Source organism: Heptranchias perlo, chromosome 2, assembly GCF_035084215.1.
Source record: "Heptranchias perlo isolate sHepPer1 chromosome 2, sHepPer1.hap1, whole genome shotgun sequence".
Lineage (NCBI taxonomy): Eukaryota > Metazoa > Chordata > Chondrichthyes > Hexanchiformes > Hexanchidae > Heptranchias > Heptranchias perlo.
In genome coordinates, this window is record NC_090326.1 from 80,857,890 (window position 1) to 80,869,307 (window position 11,418).

An 11,418-nucleotide genomic window follows, 5' to 3' on the forward strand; every position below is an offset into this window, starting at 1 on the left:
CATCCTCCTAACCACAGCATTGTCACACACAATACCCTATTGAATGATGGCTCCACCAGTTGGAGGTCAGTAGTACCTTCTCGCCTCTCTGCAATCCAATCATAATCCTGGATATATAAACACGTGTTCTCCTGGACTCTAGTTAATGCTTTACAACAACTGGCCTCTGAAGGCTCAGAATTAGATATTTGTTTTTAGCACAGTGGAAAGATCTACACTGTGCTAGCACCCTTGATGTTCTAAAGGTCCAAATCCAATGCTGACTCCAGGAGACTCAAGGATAAGTCAGTGCAGGTCAGAGCCTCCCATTTCCACGTTTTGCAATAAATCTACCTCACAGCTTGGTCCTGGATTTTGCACTTTTGTCAGAGGAAGCCATTCTGTTGCATGCCTAGGAGTTTTGAAGCATGCAGGAGGATTATTTGGATACACCATTGTCATTTGGCTGTCATTGAAAAAGATAAGAAAGATCAAAGTGCCTTTCATTGCTTCTCCACATGGACCCAAAGGAAAGTGTCTAGGCCGAAGTTGTTATCCAGCAGAACCCTACATAGCAATACGAATCAACAGTTGGAATAGATGCTCCGAGTAACCAATGCCTTCAAGGTGTTCTCTTGAGCTGTACAAAGCTACAACACTGCACTTGGGAGCACCCACCACTACTGGTTAGCTTATTGTTCAAGATGGTAAATAAGATGCACTGGAACCTATAGATGAGTCCGCCAGCAACACAATATCATTTTTGCAAAGGAGTACCGTAGACATTTTGGCAAGAAAAATAAGGAGAAGGCATGTACATGAAAGGGTAAGGCTTTAAAAGAAGTAGGGAAGAGGAAAAACTTAAAGGTTCAGATGCTCAAGTGGGAGATAAATTGATGATGTTATAAAATAAGCATATGGGATCCTAAGTTATTTAAATAGGGACATCAAGTACAAAAGCAAAGAGGTGCTACTAAACCATAACAAACCATTGCTTATGTTGCAGTTAGATCATTACGCCCAGTTTTAGGTGCCCTACTCTAGGAAGGATGTCAAGACCATGGAAATGATTCAGAAGAGATTTACTAAAGTGATACCAAGGGTGAGTGGCTTTAGTTATGAGGTAAGACTAGAGAAATTAGGGCTTTTTTCACTAGAGCAGAGAAGGTACCATCTTCAGGAACACTGATACCAGTGTGATTCCTTGGTCATTTTCAGGCTGATTAGGTTGAACAACATGCATGATTAGGTAGACAACATGCATGCTCCATGAATGATGTTGAATTAGCTAAGGATGCAATTGAAAGTGGCCTATGAGTCTTAGTAGACTCATAGAAATACATTGAAGTTACAACATGGAAATATGTCATTTGGCTCAACCAGTCTGTGTCAGCATTTACCCTCTATGTGAGCAAACAGTCCTAATCATATTTACCCACCCTGTTCCCATATCCCTTTATCCCCTTTTCCTTTGCCCACCTATCCAGTCTAATCTTAAATGTTGACATAATTTCTGCCTCAACCATTATACCTGAAAGTGAATTTCACAGCCTTACACCTCTCTGTATAAAGACATTTCTCTTGCTCTCTGTTCTAAATTGCCTACATTTAATCTTGTATCTATGCCCCCCCCCCATTCTAGACCCCTCAACCACTGGAAACAGTCTACTTCTATTTACTCTGTTCTATCCTTTTATAATTTTGAACACTTCTATCATATTGCCCTATAATCTGCATTGTTCCACTGCAAAAAGTCCCAAATTTTCAAATCTTTATTCATATTGTATTTTCTTACACTAGGTAGCATCCTAGTAAATCTGTGTTGTACCCTCTCTAAGCCTCAATATCCTTTCTGTAGTATAGAGCCCAATACTCTTTAACTCAGTACTCTTTAACTTATTAAAGTCTTATACAGACTTATCGTTGCCAATAGTGAATTAGCAGCACATTTTACACCCCGTTTGATTTTCTTTTCCACAATGGAAAGCTGTGTGAGACCCATAGAGAGAGAGAGTGAGAAAGAAAGAGGGAGATAGAAAGAGTGTCAGACTAACAGAAAGTCAGAGAGGAGAAGACAGAAAGAAATAGTGGGAGACAAGCAAAAAGACAGTTATAAGAAGACACATTTGTTTTACTTTTGTCCATGAGCAATACCATAAGAGATCAATTAAGATTTTATTAATTGGGTAGTGTTGTGTAACCTAAACTGTGTGACCTAGATTGGTGCAATTGGTTATTGTACCATTCAATTTCTACAGTGTTGAATGCACTGAATCTGTTAAGTACAGTGGAATATCACGTATGCCAACAACAAATATTTGTCCTGACCAATTATCAATGCTAGGCTTAACTTGCAATCTATATACAACTTGTTATGTATATACAAATCCACATGCAGAGTCCAGTAGAGTTCATTATTTCCAGAAACGGAACATGGTTCAGTGTGATCTGGAGTGGAATTTTATGTGATCCTTTCCTATAGATTTTTTTTATTCATTCATGGGTTGCGGGCCTCGCTGGCAAGGCCAGCATGTATTGCCCATCCCTAATTGCCCTTGAGAAGGTGGTGGTGAGCCGCCTTCTTGAACCGCTGCAGTCCATGTGGTGAAGGTTCTCCCACAGCGCTGTTAGGTAGGGAGTTCCAGGATTTTGACCCAGCGACGATGAAGGAACGGCGATATATTTCCAAGTCGGGATGGTGTGTGACTTGCAGGTGGTGTTGTTCCCATGTGCCTGCTGCCCTTGTCCTTCTAGGTGGTAAAGGTCGCAGGTTTGGGAGGTGCTGTCGAAGAAGCCTTGGCGAGTTGCTGCAGTGCATCCTGCAAATGATACACACTCCAGCCATGGTGCGCCGGTGGTGAAGGGAGTGAATGTTTATGGTGGTGGATGGGGTGCCAATCAAGCGGGCTGCTTTGTCCTGGATGGTGTCGAGCTTCTTGAGTGTTGTTGGAGCTGCACTCATCCAGGCAAGTGGAGAGTATTCCATCACACTCCTGACTTGTGCCTTGTAGATGGTGGAAAGGCTTTGGGGAGTCAGGAGGTGAGTCATTCACCGCAGAATACTCAACCTCTGACCTGCTCCTGTTGCCACAGTATTTATGCGGCTGATCCAGTTAAGATTCTGGTCAATGGTGACCCCCAGGATGTTGATGTTGGGGGATTTGGCGATGGTAATGCCGTTGAATGTCAAAGGGAGGTGGTTAGACTCTCTCTTGATTAGTTCTGTTCATTCATCTAGTTTTGTCCCGCATTCACCCATACCGCAATCCTGTTGGGATTGGGTGATACATTTCTCTTCAATAAAAATAGCTGACAAGTACTGAATTTTATGTTGAGGGAGTTTTTTTTCTTGAAAACTAAACTTCCATTTCAATAGGTCACCTTTAGGCCTGTGCAAAAACACCGGGGCCAGCTGAAACATCTCTAACTTATGTGTGTGCTGCTGTGGTTTCTGTTTTAAAGGATATATCTTCTTAAAAGATTTGATGCATGTGGAACAGAACTTGTACCTTACAGGTCTGACATGTTGTCGGACTAATGTTATTCCATTAAATGTCCAGCATCCCCTGACAGATAGAATTTAATCCATCAGGAAACTGCAAGTCGCACTTCAATTATTATTACCATGTGTTATTTGTTACAAGAGATCCAGCCTCTGTGACTTTTAATATTTTAAACATTGGTCATTATTTTAAAAAAGTGTAAAATTATGTCTATCGATAAAGAAGGGTTCTGAGTGGTAAACATTGTAAAACCCACAAAATTATTAACATGAAACAAAAACAATGGGGTCGATTTTAACTCCCAGCGGATTTCAGGTGGGCAGAGGGCGGGACAAGTGCAAAATGGATTTCAAGCTTGGAGTATTTTAATTCCCGGGCATCATCCGCATGCCGTCAGTTAGCTGCTTGCCCGAAATGGGTGGAAAGTTGAAGCTAGGCGGGTGGGAGTGGCGATTTGGGTGGCCAGAGGCTGCCACCCAGCACCAAAGAAAGGCTCGCTGACAAGCAGGTAAGTCACAGGAGGGATGGAAGAATAGTCCAGTGCAGGGGAGGATGGGACTTCTCTCGTGGGGTCCGGAGGAGCACGCCTGCTCCCCCCTGTCCCATGAAGGAAAGATTTTGGCTTACCTTAGAGGCCCTTTTTGTCCTTCCGACAGCTGCTGACCTGCCTTCACCTGGCGGGAAAGCCACGGCAGCTTCCCTGCTCAGACTTGAGTTAAATTCGCTATGGGGTGTCAATAGGACCCCAATTTGCATAAATTTAAAAGGCTCCCACCTGTTTCCGGTGTGCACCCTAGACAGCAAACTGTTGTGAGCAGTTAAAATGGTGGCCGACAGCATTTCGGCGGGAATGCAGCGATAAGGCTGAACCCTGCATTTTATAATCCCCCCCACCCTGTTCCCACCCTAGTAATGATTATGGGTAGCTGCTCTGATTGACAAAAGGTGGGAAGTAGTGTACCCCAGGGATCGGTGCTGGGACCACTGTTGTTCACAATTTACATTAACGATTTGGTTTCGGGAATCGGAAATACAATTTCAAAATTTGCGGATGACACCAAATTGGGGGGTGTAGTTAATACAAAGGAAGAATGCATCAAAATGCAAGTGAACATAAGGACATCAGAAATAGGATCAGGAGTAGCCCATATGGCCCCTTGAACCTGCTCCGCCGTTCAATAAGATCATGGCTGATCTTTTACCTCAATTCCATTTTCCCGCCCTATCCCCATATCCTTTAGTGTCCAAAAATCTGTCGATCTCAGTCCTTAATATACTCAACAACTGAGCATTCACAGCCTCTGGTGTTAAGAATTCCAAAGATTCACAACCCTCTGAGTGAAGATATTTTTCCTCATCTCTGTCCTAAATGGCCAACTTCTTGAGACTATGACCCCCTAGTTCTAGACTCTCCAGCTATAGAAAACAGTCTTTCAACATCTACCCTGTCAAGTCATCTAAGAATTTTATATGTTTCAATGAGATCACCTCTCATTCTTCTAAGCTCCAGAGAATATAAGCCCATTCTACTCAATCTCTCCTTCCAGGATAATGTCCCAGAGGACATTAATAAACTTGCAGAATGGGCATGTAATTGGCAAATGAATTTCAACATAGATAAGTGTGAGGTGGTGCATTTTGGTAAGAAGAATAAAGAGGCCACATACTACTTGGGTAACGCGCCCAGTGAAATGAGTCAGCCACCTGTGCGATCGCAGCCCAATTGGATCCACTTACCTTGTCTTCCGGGTTCCCCACTGCTGATCTGCGTGTCGGGCGGGCTGCGCATGCGCAGTAAGATCTGTCAGCTGGAGGAGCTCTATTTAAAGGGGCAGTCCTCCACTGACAGATGCTGCAACAAATAGAAAAAACTACAGCATGGAGCAGCCCAGGGGGAAGGCTGCTCCCAGTTTAATGATGCCTCACTCCAGGTATCAATACATGGGGTGAGGCGGAGGGGGAGGACAGAGATCTTCCCCCCGGCGGACGGGAGGAAGTGGCCTGCCTCTGCCACCAGGAAGGCCTGGCTTGAGGTGGCAGAGGAGGTCACCTGCACCAACATATCGCCCACCTGCATACAATGCAGGAGGCGCTCCAATGACCTCAGTAGGTCAGCCAAAGTGAGAACACTTACTCTTTCCCCTACACTCCATCTGCCACATCACCGGCCCCACCCTACACCTCCTTCTGCACTGCCAACACTACTCTGTCACATCACCCCTCATACCCACTCAAACCTCATCCTCATTTTATCTGCACTTACTCACCTCGCCAGTACTCATCCCGCCACTACCACTCAACCCAATCCTCATACAATCTCATGGCTCTATCTCACACTCACCCTCTCGTGCATCTCTTTCACGGTCAGCCTCACTCAACCTGCCACTACCTGTGCTGCAGCCACAGGGCATGCATCAGATCTGTGCAGTAGGCAGTGTAAGGCAAACGTGTCGTGAGCATGAAGGGGATGCACAAGGGTGTTTGAGGGTTTGTCATGGTTGTTACTTATATTGAATTTCTGACCAACTCACATTACATTTTATATTGGCACCACTACTGCCATGTCTTCGCGAATCTTGTCTGGTTTGTGCAATAATGCCCTTTCCTGAGGATCACTATGAAGACCCACAACTGATACCACCCATTGTGTCACTGCAGAGTGGGTGTAGGTACATTTGTAGGGCTCTTTTGTCAGACGATTGAGAGACGTCGGCGCTGTCCCCGGTGGCACCCTGGAAAGATGCGGGGAGAAGTTGTTGAGGGCAGTGGTGACTTTGACAGCGACAGGTAAGAAGATGGTTCTCGGGTCAGCCAGGAGCAGCTTGGCATGAAGGAGGCCGCAGATGTCCACGACTACATGTCGAGTGACTCTGAGCCTCCGTGTGCACTGCTGCTCAGAGAGGTCCAGGAGGCTGAGCCTCGGTCTGTGGACCCTGTGGCGAGGGTAGTGCCCTTTGTGATGCATCTCTCTCTGCGGTAGCCCTCCCTCCTCCTGTACAGGTGGATGTGTCACAGCACTCTGTTGTGGAGCTCCACGTGTCAGAGGTGGACGGCGTGGATGGCGAGGCTGGTGATGCTGTTCGCCCTCCGAGGTCATGACTGCAGCTACGGCGGCCCCCATCTGGAAGATGTACATCTGAAGGGGTCTGCAAGGTAGGTACATGTCTCTGGCCCCCGGGTAAGTGTGCATTTTGGTGACGTTGATTGTCAGGAGGAGGGTGGTGGAGGCCAAACTTTGTCCCAAGTGACAGAGTGGCCTCCTGCAATGAGTGAGGGTCTCCCCCCGCCACCTGTCAAATGGACCTTTGCAGCTGCCACAGGCTGATGGCTACAACAGGTCAATTTGAACTGTGAGTATTTCCCCCAGTATGGGAAACAGTCCCAGTTTGCTATAAAATCCCACCCCTCCTCACATAATCCCTTAATCAGGTCAGTTAATGACCTGAACAAGCAAAATAAATACCTTCAAGTGGAACCCCGCTGGCTTTAATTGCCTGCAGGATTCCCACCAGCGGGGGCTGCGCGCGCACGCCGGTGCGTTAGTGGGGAACCCGGAAGTGGGCGGGTTGGAGTTGGGCTCCCGACCCACTCCGGGATTCTCCGATTTTCGGAGCCCCCCCGCCAGGAACGCACCCGATAGCGGGTGCTAAAATGATGCCCAATAAGTGTCTAAACGGGATAGAGAAGCAAGGGGATTTAGGGGTACAGATACACAAATCACTAAAAGTAGCAACACAGGTTAATAAGGCCATAAAAAAGGCAAAGCACTCTGGTCCATTTCTAGACGGATAGAATTGAAAAGCAAAGAAGTTATGTTAAACTTGTATAGAACCTTGGTTAGACAACACTTGAAGTAGTGTGAACAGTTCTGGTCTCCATATTATAGAAAGGAGGTAGAGGCATTAGAGAAAGTGCAAAAAAGATTCACAAGGATGATACTAGAACTGAGAGAATATCCTTATCAGGAAAGGTTGAACAGGCTGGGGTTCTTTTCTCTGGAAACAAGAAGGCTGAGTGGTGACTTGATAGATGTCTTTAAGATAATGATAGGGTTTGATAAGGTAGATGTAGAGAAAATGTTTCCACTTGTGGGGGAGTCCAAAACTAGAGGTCATAAATATAAAATAGTCACTAATAAATCCAATCGGGAATTCAGGAAAATGTGGTAAGAATGTGGAATGTGCTACTACAAGGAGTAGTTGAGGCAAATAGCATAGATGCATTTAAGGGGAAGCTAGATAAGCACGAGGGAGAAAGTAATAGAATGGTATCCTGATAGGGTTAGATGAAGTAGGGAGGGAGGAGGCTCGTGTGGAGCATAAACGCCAGCATAGACCAGTGGGCCGAATGGCCTGTTTCTGTGCTGTAGCTTCGATGTAACACGATATAAGTCAATGGTAATGAAAATCGGGATAAGTGTATAATGGATGGCCAATCCGATATCACTCATTTTATGCTATCGCTAAAAGTTAAATTACCCCCTATAGTGTTGAAGCGTCTTAAGTTAATCATAGAATCATAGTATGTTACAGCACAGAAGGAGGCCATTTGGATCATTGTGTCTGTGCCGGAACTTTGAAAGAGCTATCCAATTAGTCCCACTCCCCCACTCTTTCCCTTCAAGTATTTATCCAATTACCTTTTGAAAGTTACTATTGAATCTACTGCCAACTATTGAATCAATTGTCAACCCCAGTCCATCACCGGCATCTCCACATCATGACCACTCTTTCAGGCAGTGCATTCCAGATCATAACAACTCTTGTGTAAAAAAATGTTTCCTCATGTTGCCTCTACTTCTTTTGCCAATCACCTTAAATCTGTGCCCTCTGGTTACCGACCCTCCTGTCACTGGAAACAGTTTCTCTTTATTTACTCTATCAAAACCGTTCATGATTTTGAACACCTCTATCAAATCTTTTCTTAACCTTCTCTGTTCTAAGGAGAACAACCTCAGCTTCTCCAGTCTATCCCCATAACTGAAGTCCCTCATCCCTTGTACCATTCTAGTAAATCTCTTCTGCACCCTCTAAGGCCTTGACATCCTTCCTAAAGTGTGGTGCCCACAATTGAACACAATATTCCAGCTGAGGCCTAACCAGTGTTTTATTAAGGTTTAGCATAACTTCTTTGCTTTTGTACTCTATGCCTCTATTAATAAAGCCCAGGATCCCAAATGCTTTTTTAACAGCCTTCTCAACTTGTCCTGCCACCTTCAAAGATTTGTGTACATTGTTCCTGTGTCCCCTTTAAAATTGTACCGTTTAGTTTAAATTGCCTCTCCTCATTTCCTACCAAAATGTATCACTGCACACTTCTCTACATTAAATTTCATTTGCCATGTTTCTGCCCATTTCACCTTGAATACCTTGAATGTGCAGGAATAGGACACACATCAATAATATCATTGCCAATGAACTGAGGTGAGACGTAACAGTGCTTATCTATTGGCAGTGATAACATTCCAGTTCCACACTTTTAGTAAATTAACTGCTCTATATTTCATGAAGATGAATAAATGTTACACTTTAGTGGTTTAAGAGCACAGCCTAGTGGTAGCTGTGAGGCAACTGCAAGAAAACTATAGCTTTCAGAAAAAAAATTGTTTCAAAATAGAAAAAGAGAAGGAATCAATAATTTGGGTTTTGAAGTTCAGGTTTTTGTCTCTTTTTATGTCTAAGGCTGCAGTTATGCTGCAGATATCAACCTCAAATTAGTATTAATTGCAACCGGCAGCAAATCCAACTCTCGGGTCTAGGAGAGAGCTCTGCTTCCAGCTGGTAAATTTAAAATGTCTTAGAGCATGAGTGAGAGCAGCTGTGCTTTCAAAACATTTAAAAATTGATCTGCTTATAGCTGATTTTCTACTGCCAGATGCCTATGCTGGTGCTGTAAGCTCCTGGTGCCTGTGGCAACCCAAAAAGAGAAAGAATGTTTCCCCTGTCGCCAGCCTTAGTGAGTCAGGCAAATTTTTCTTGGGGTTGCACGAGACCTGCATGTCAGGAGCTGCCAGCATTAGCACAGTCCTTAATCCTATATAAAAGCAGCTTGTATTTATAATGTACTCAGGACCTATGGAACCACAGACATTTACAACACTAAAGGAGGCCACCAGATGCAATGGCCCCGATATTAACTTGAAGCAGGGAAGAGAGCAGGGGTGCGGTTTTGTGTAGTAAGGGTTTCCCGCAGGTTCTGCTGAATTTAACAGTAGGACCTGTTTTAAAAATTTTTAAGAGGTTTCCTGCCTGATAGCCAGCTCAATTGACAGGCTGTAGATTACTAGCACGCATCCAAATGCACCTGCGTTAAACCCAGAAGTGGGCGTGTTGGAGCCGGGTTGTGGTTGCACTAGAAAAATCAATTATTTTAACTGCCCACCAGCCCCAGCCCACCCATTCTTGGGGGTTAAAATTCCCCCCATTGTGTCTGTGCTGATTCTTTTCTAAAGCAATCCAAAACTAATTCCATTGTCTTCCTTTCTTCCCATGGCTCTGGATCTTCCTGTGCTTCAAGTGTTTATCGATCTTCCTTTTAAAAGATGTCCTCTGGCAATGCATTCCATGCTCCAATACCTCTCTGCATAAAGAAATGTTTCCTAACTTTTCTCCTCACTCTCAGTGACAGTTCTAAATTGATGACCACTCACCACTGACTCCAGAAGCAGAGGTAATAGCCTTTCCCTATTCACCCTATCAAAACCTTTTATAATTTTAAAATATTTTATTAAATTTAATTTTAGCCTTGTTCCAGTGGAAATAACACTAGTGTCACAAGTCTCTCTTCATAACTATAATTCTTCATCTTGGTGAATCTATGCTGTATGCTCTCTAAGACATAATCCTTGATGGGTGCCCAAAACTGCACACAGTATTCTAGCTGTGACTTAACCATTGCTTTGTACAAATTTATCATTACCTCTTTATTCCTTTTAGCCCTATTTATAAAACCCAAAATGCCATTGACCTTTTTATGATTTTATAGACCTGCACTTGCACATTCAAGGAATTATGTACTTGTGTCCCTAGGACTTTCTGCCTTCAGCATCTTTCCATTGAGTTTACACTCCCATTCCTTGTTTTTCCTCTAAAATGCATGACCTCATTGATATAAATGGTTTGTTACTTGCTAATGCTCTAGGAGACTGATGCTTTCTCCTGCAATATTACACTCAAAGAATTACGTATGGGCCCAGAAATTACTCACCTCCAGATGCCGTTCATCAATGACGTCCTCTCTCCACCGGCGAAGACAGGGAGCAAGTTCACGAATGCTCACATGCGCACTAAAACCCAGAAATTGTGAACTTGCTCCCATTGGTTTGACAGGTCCGAATTAAAGGGCCACCTATGCTACAATCAATAAAATCATTCAACATTCATAAACTTACCCATCTGCCCAGCTGGAACAAAGATACTTACGCCACCAAAAGGTATGCTGGAAAATACTAGCCCTATGCTACTTTTTAAAAGCACGATGACTGTTAATGACTGCAAAACAACAATAAATTAAATTTTAAAAATGTGGAAAGTCAAATTATTCCTATTTTAATATTTTTTGATCATTTAAAAAAAAAATTGAAAATTAAAAATGTTAACTTTTTGTTTACTTTTAACTTCTGTAAGTTTCATTAAATTAAATCATCTGCTTGGCTTTTTATAAGATATGTTAAATTTTTATTTAAACTAACATACAGATGTTAACTGTAAAGGAATGATTTCTACTTGCCTGCTTGTGGGCGGGACTTCTTTCCTTGACAGATTCTGTGGGCGTGGCTTCCATTCCCACAGTCTCTGTCGATACGAAGGAACCTGCGCTGATTTTACAGTGCTGAACTTAAAAAAAATTGAAGACGGAGCAAGTGGACGTCAGAGACCCACAAGATAAATATTTTCATGGTGTTTGCCTGCAGGATGTGCGGACAACCTTGCCACGC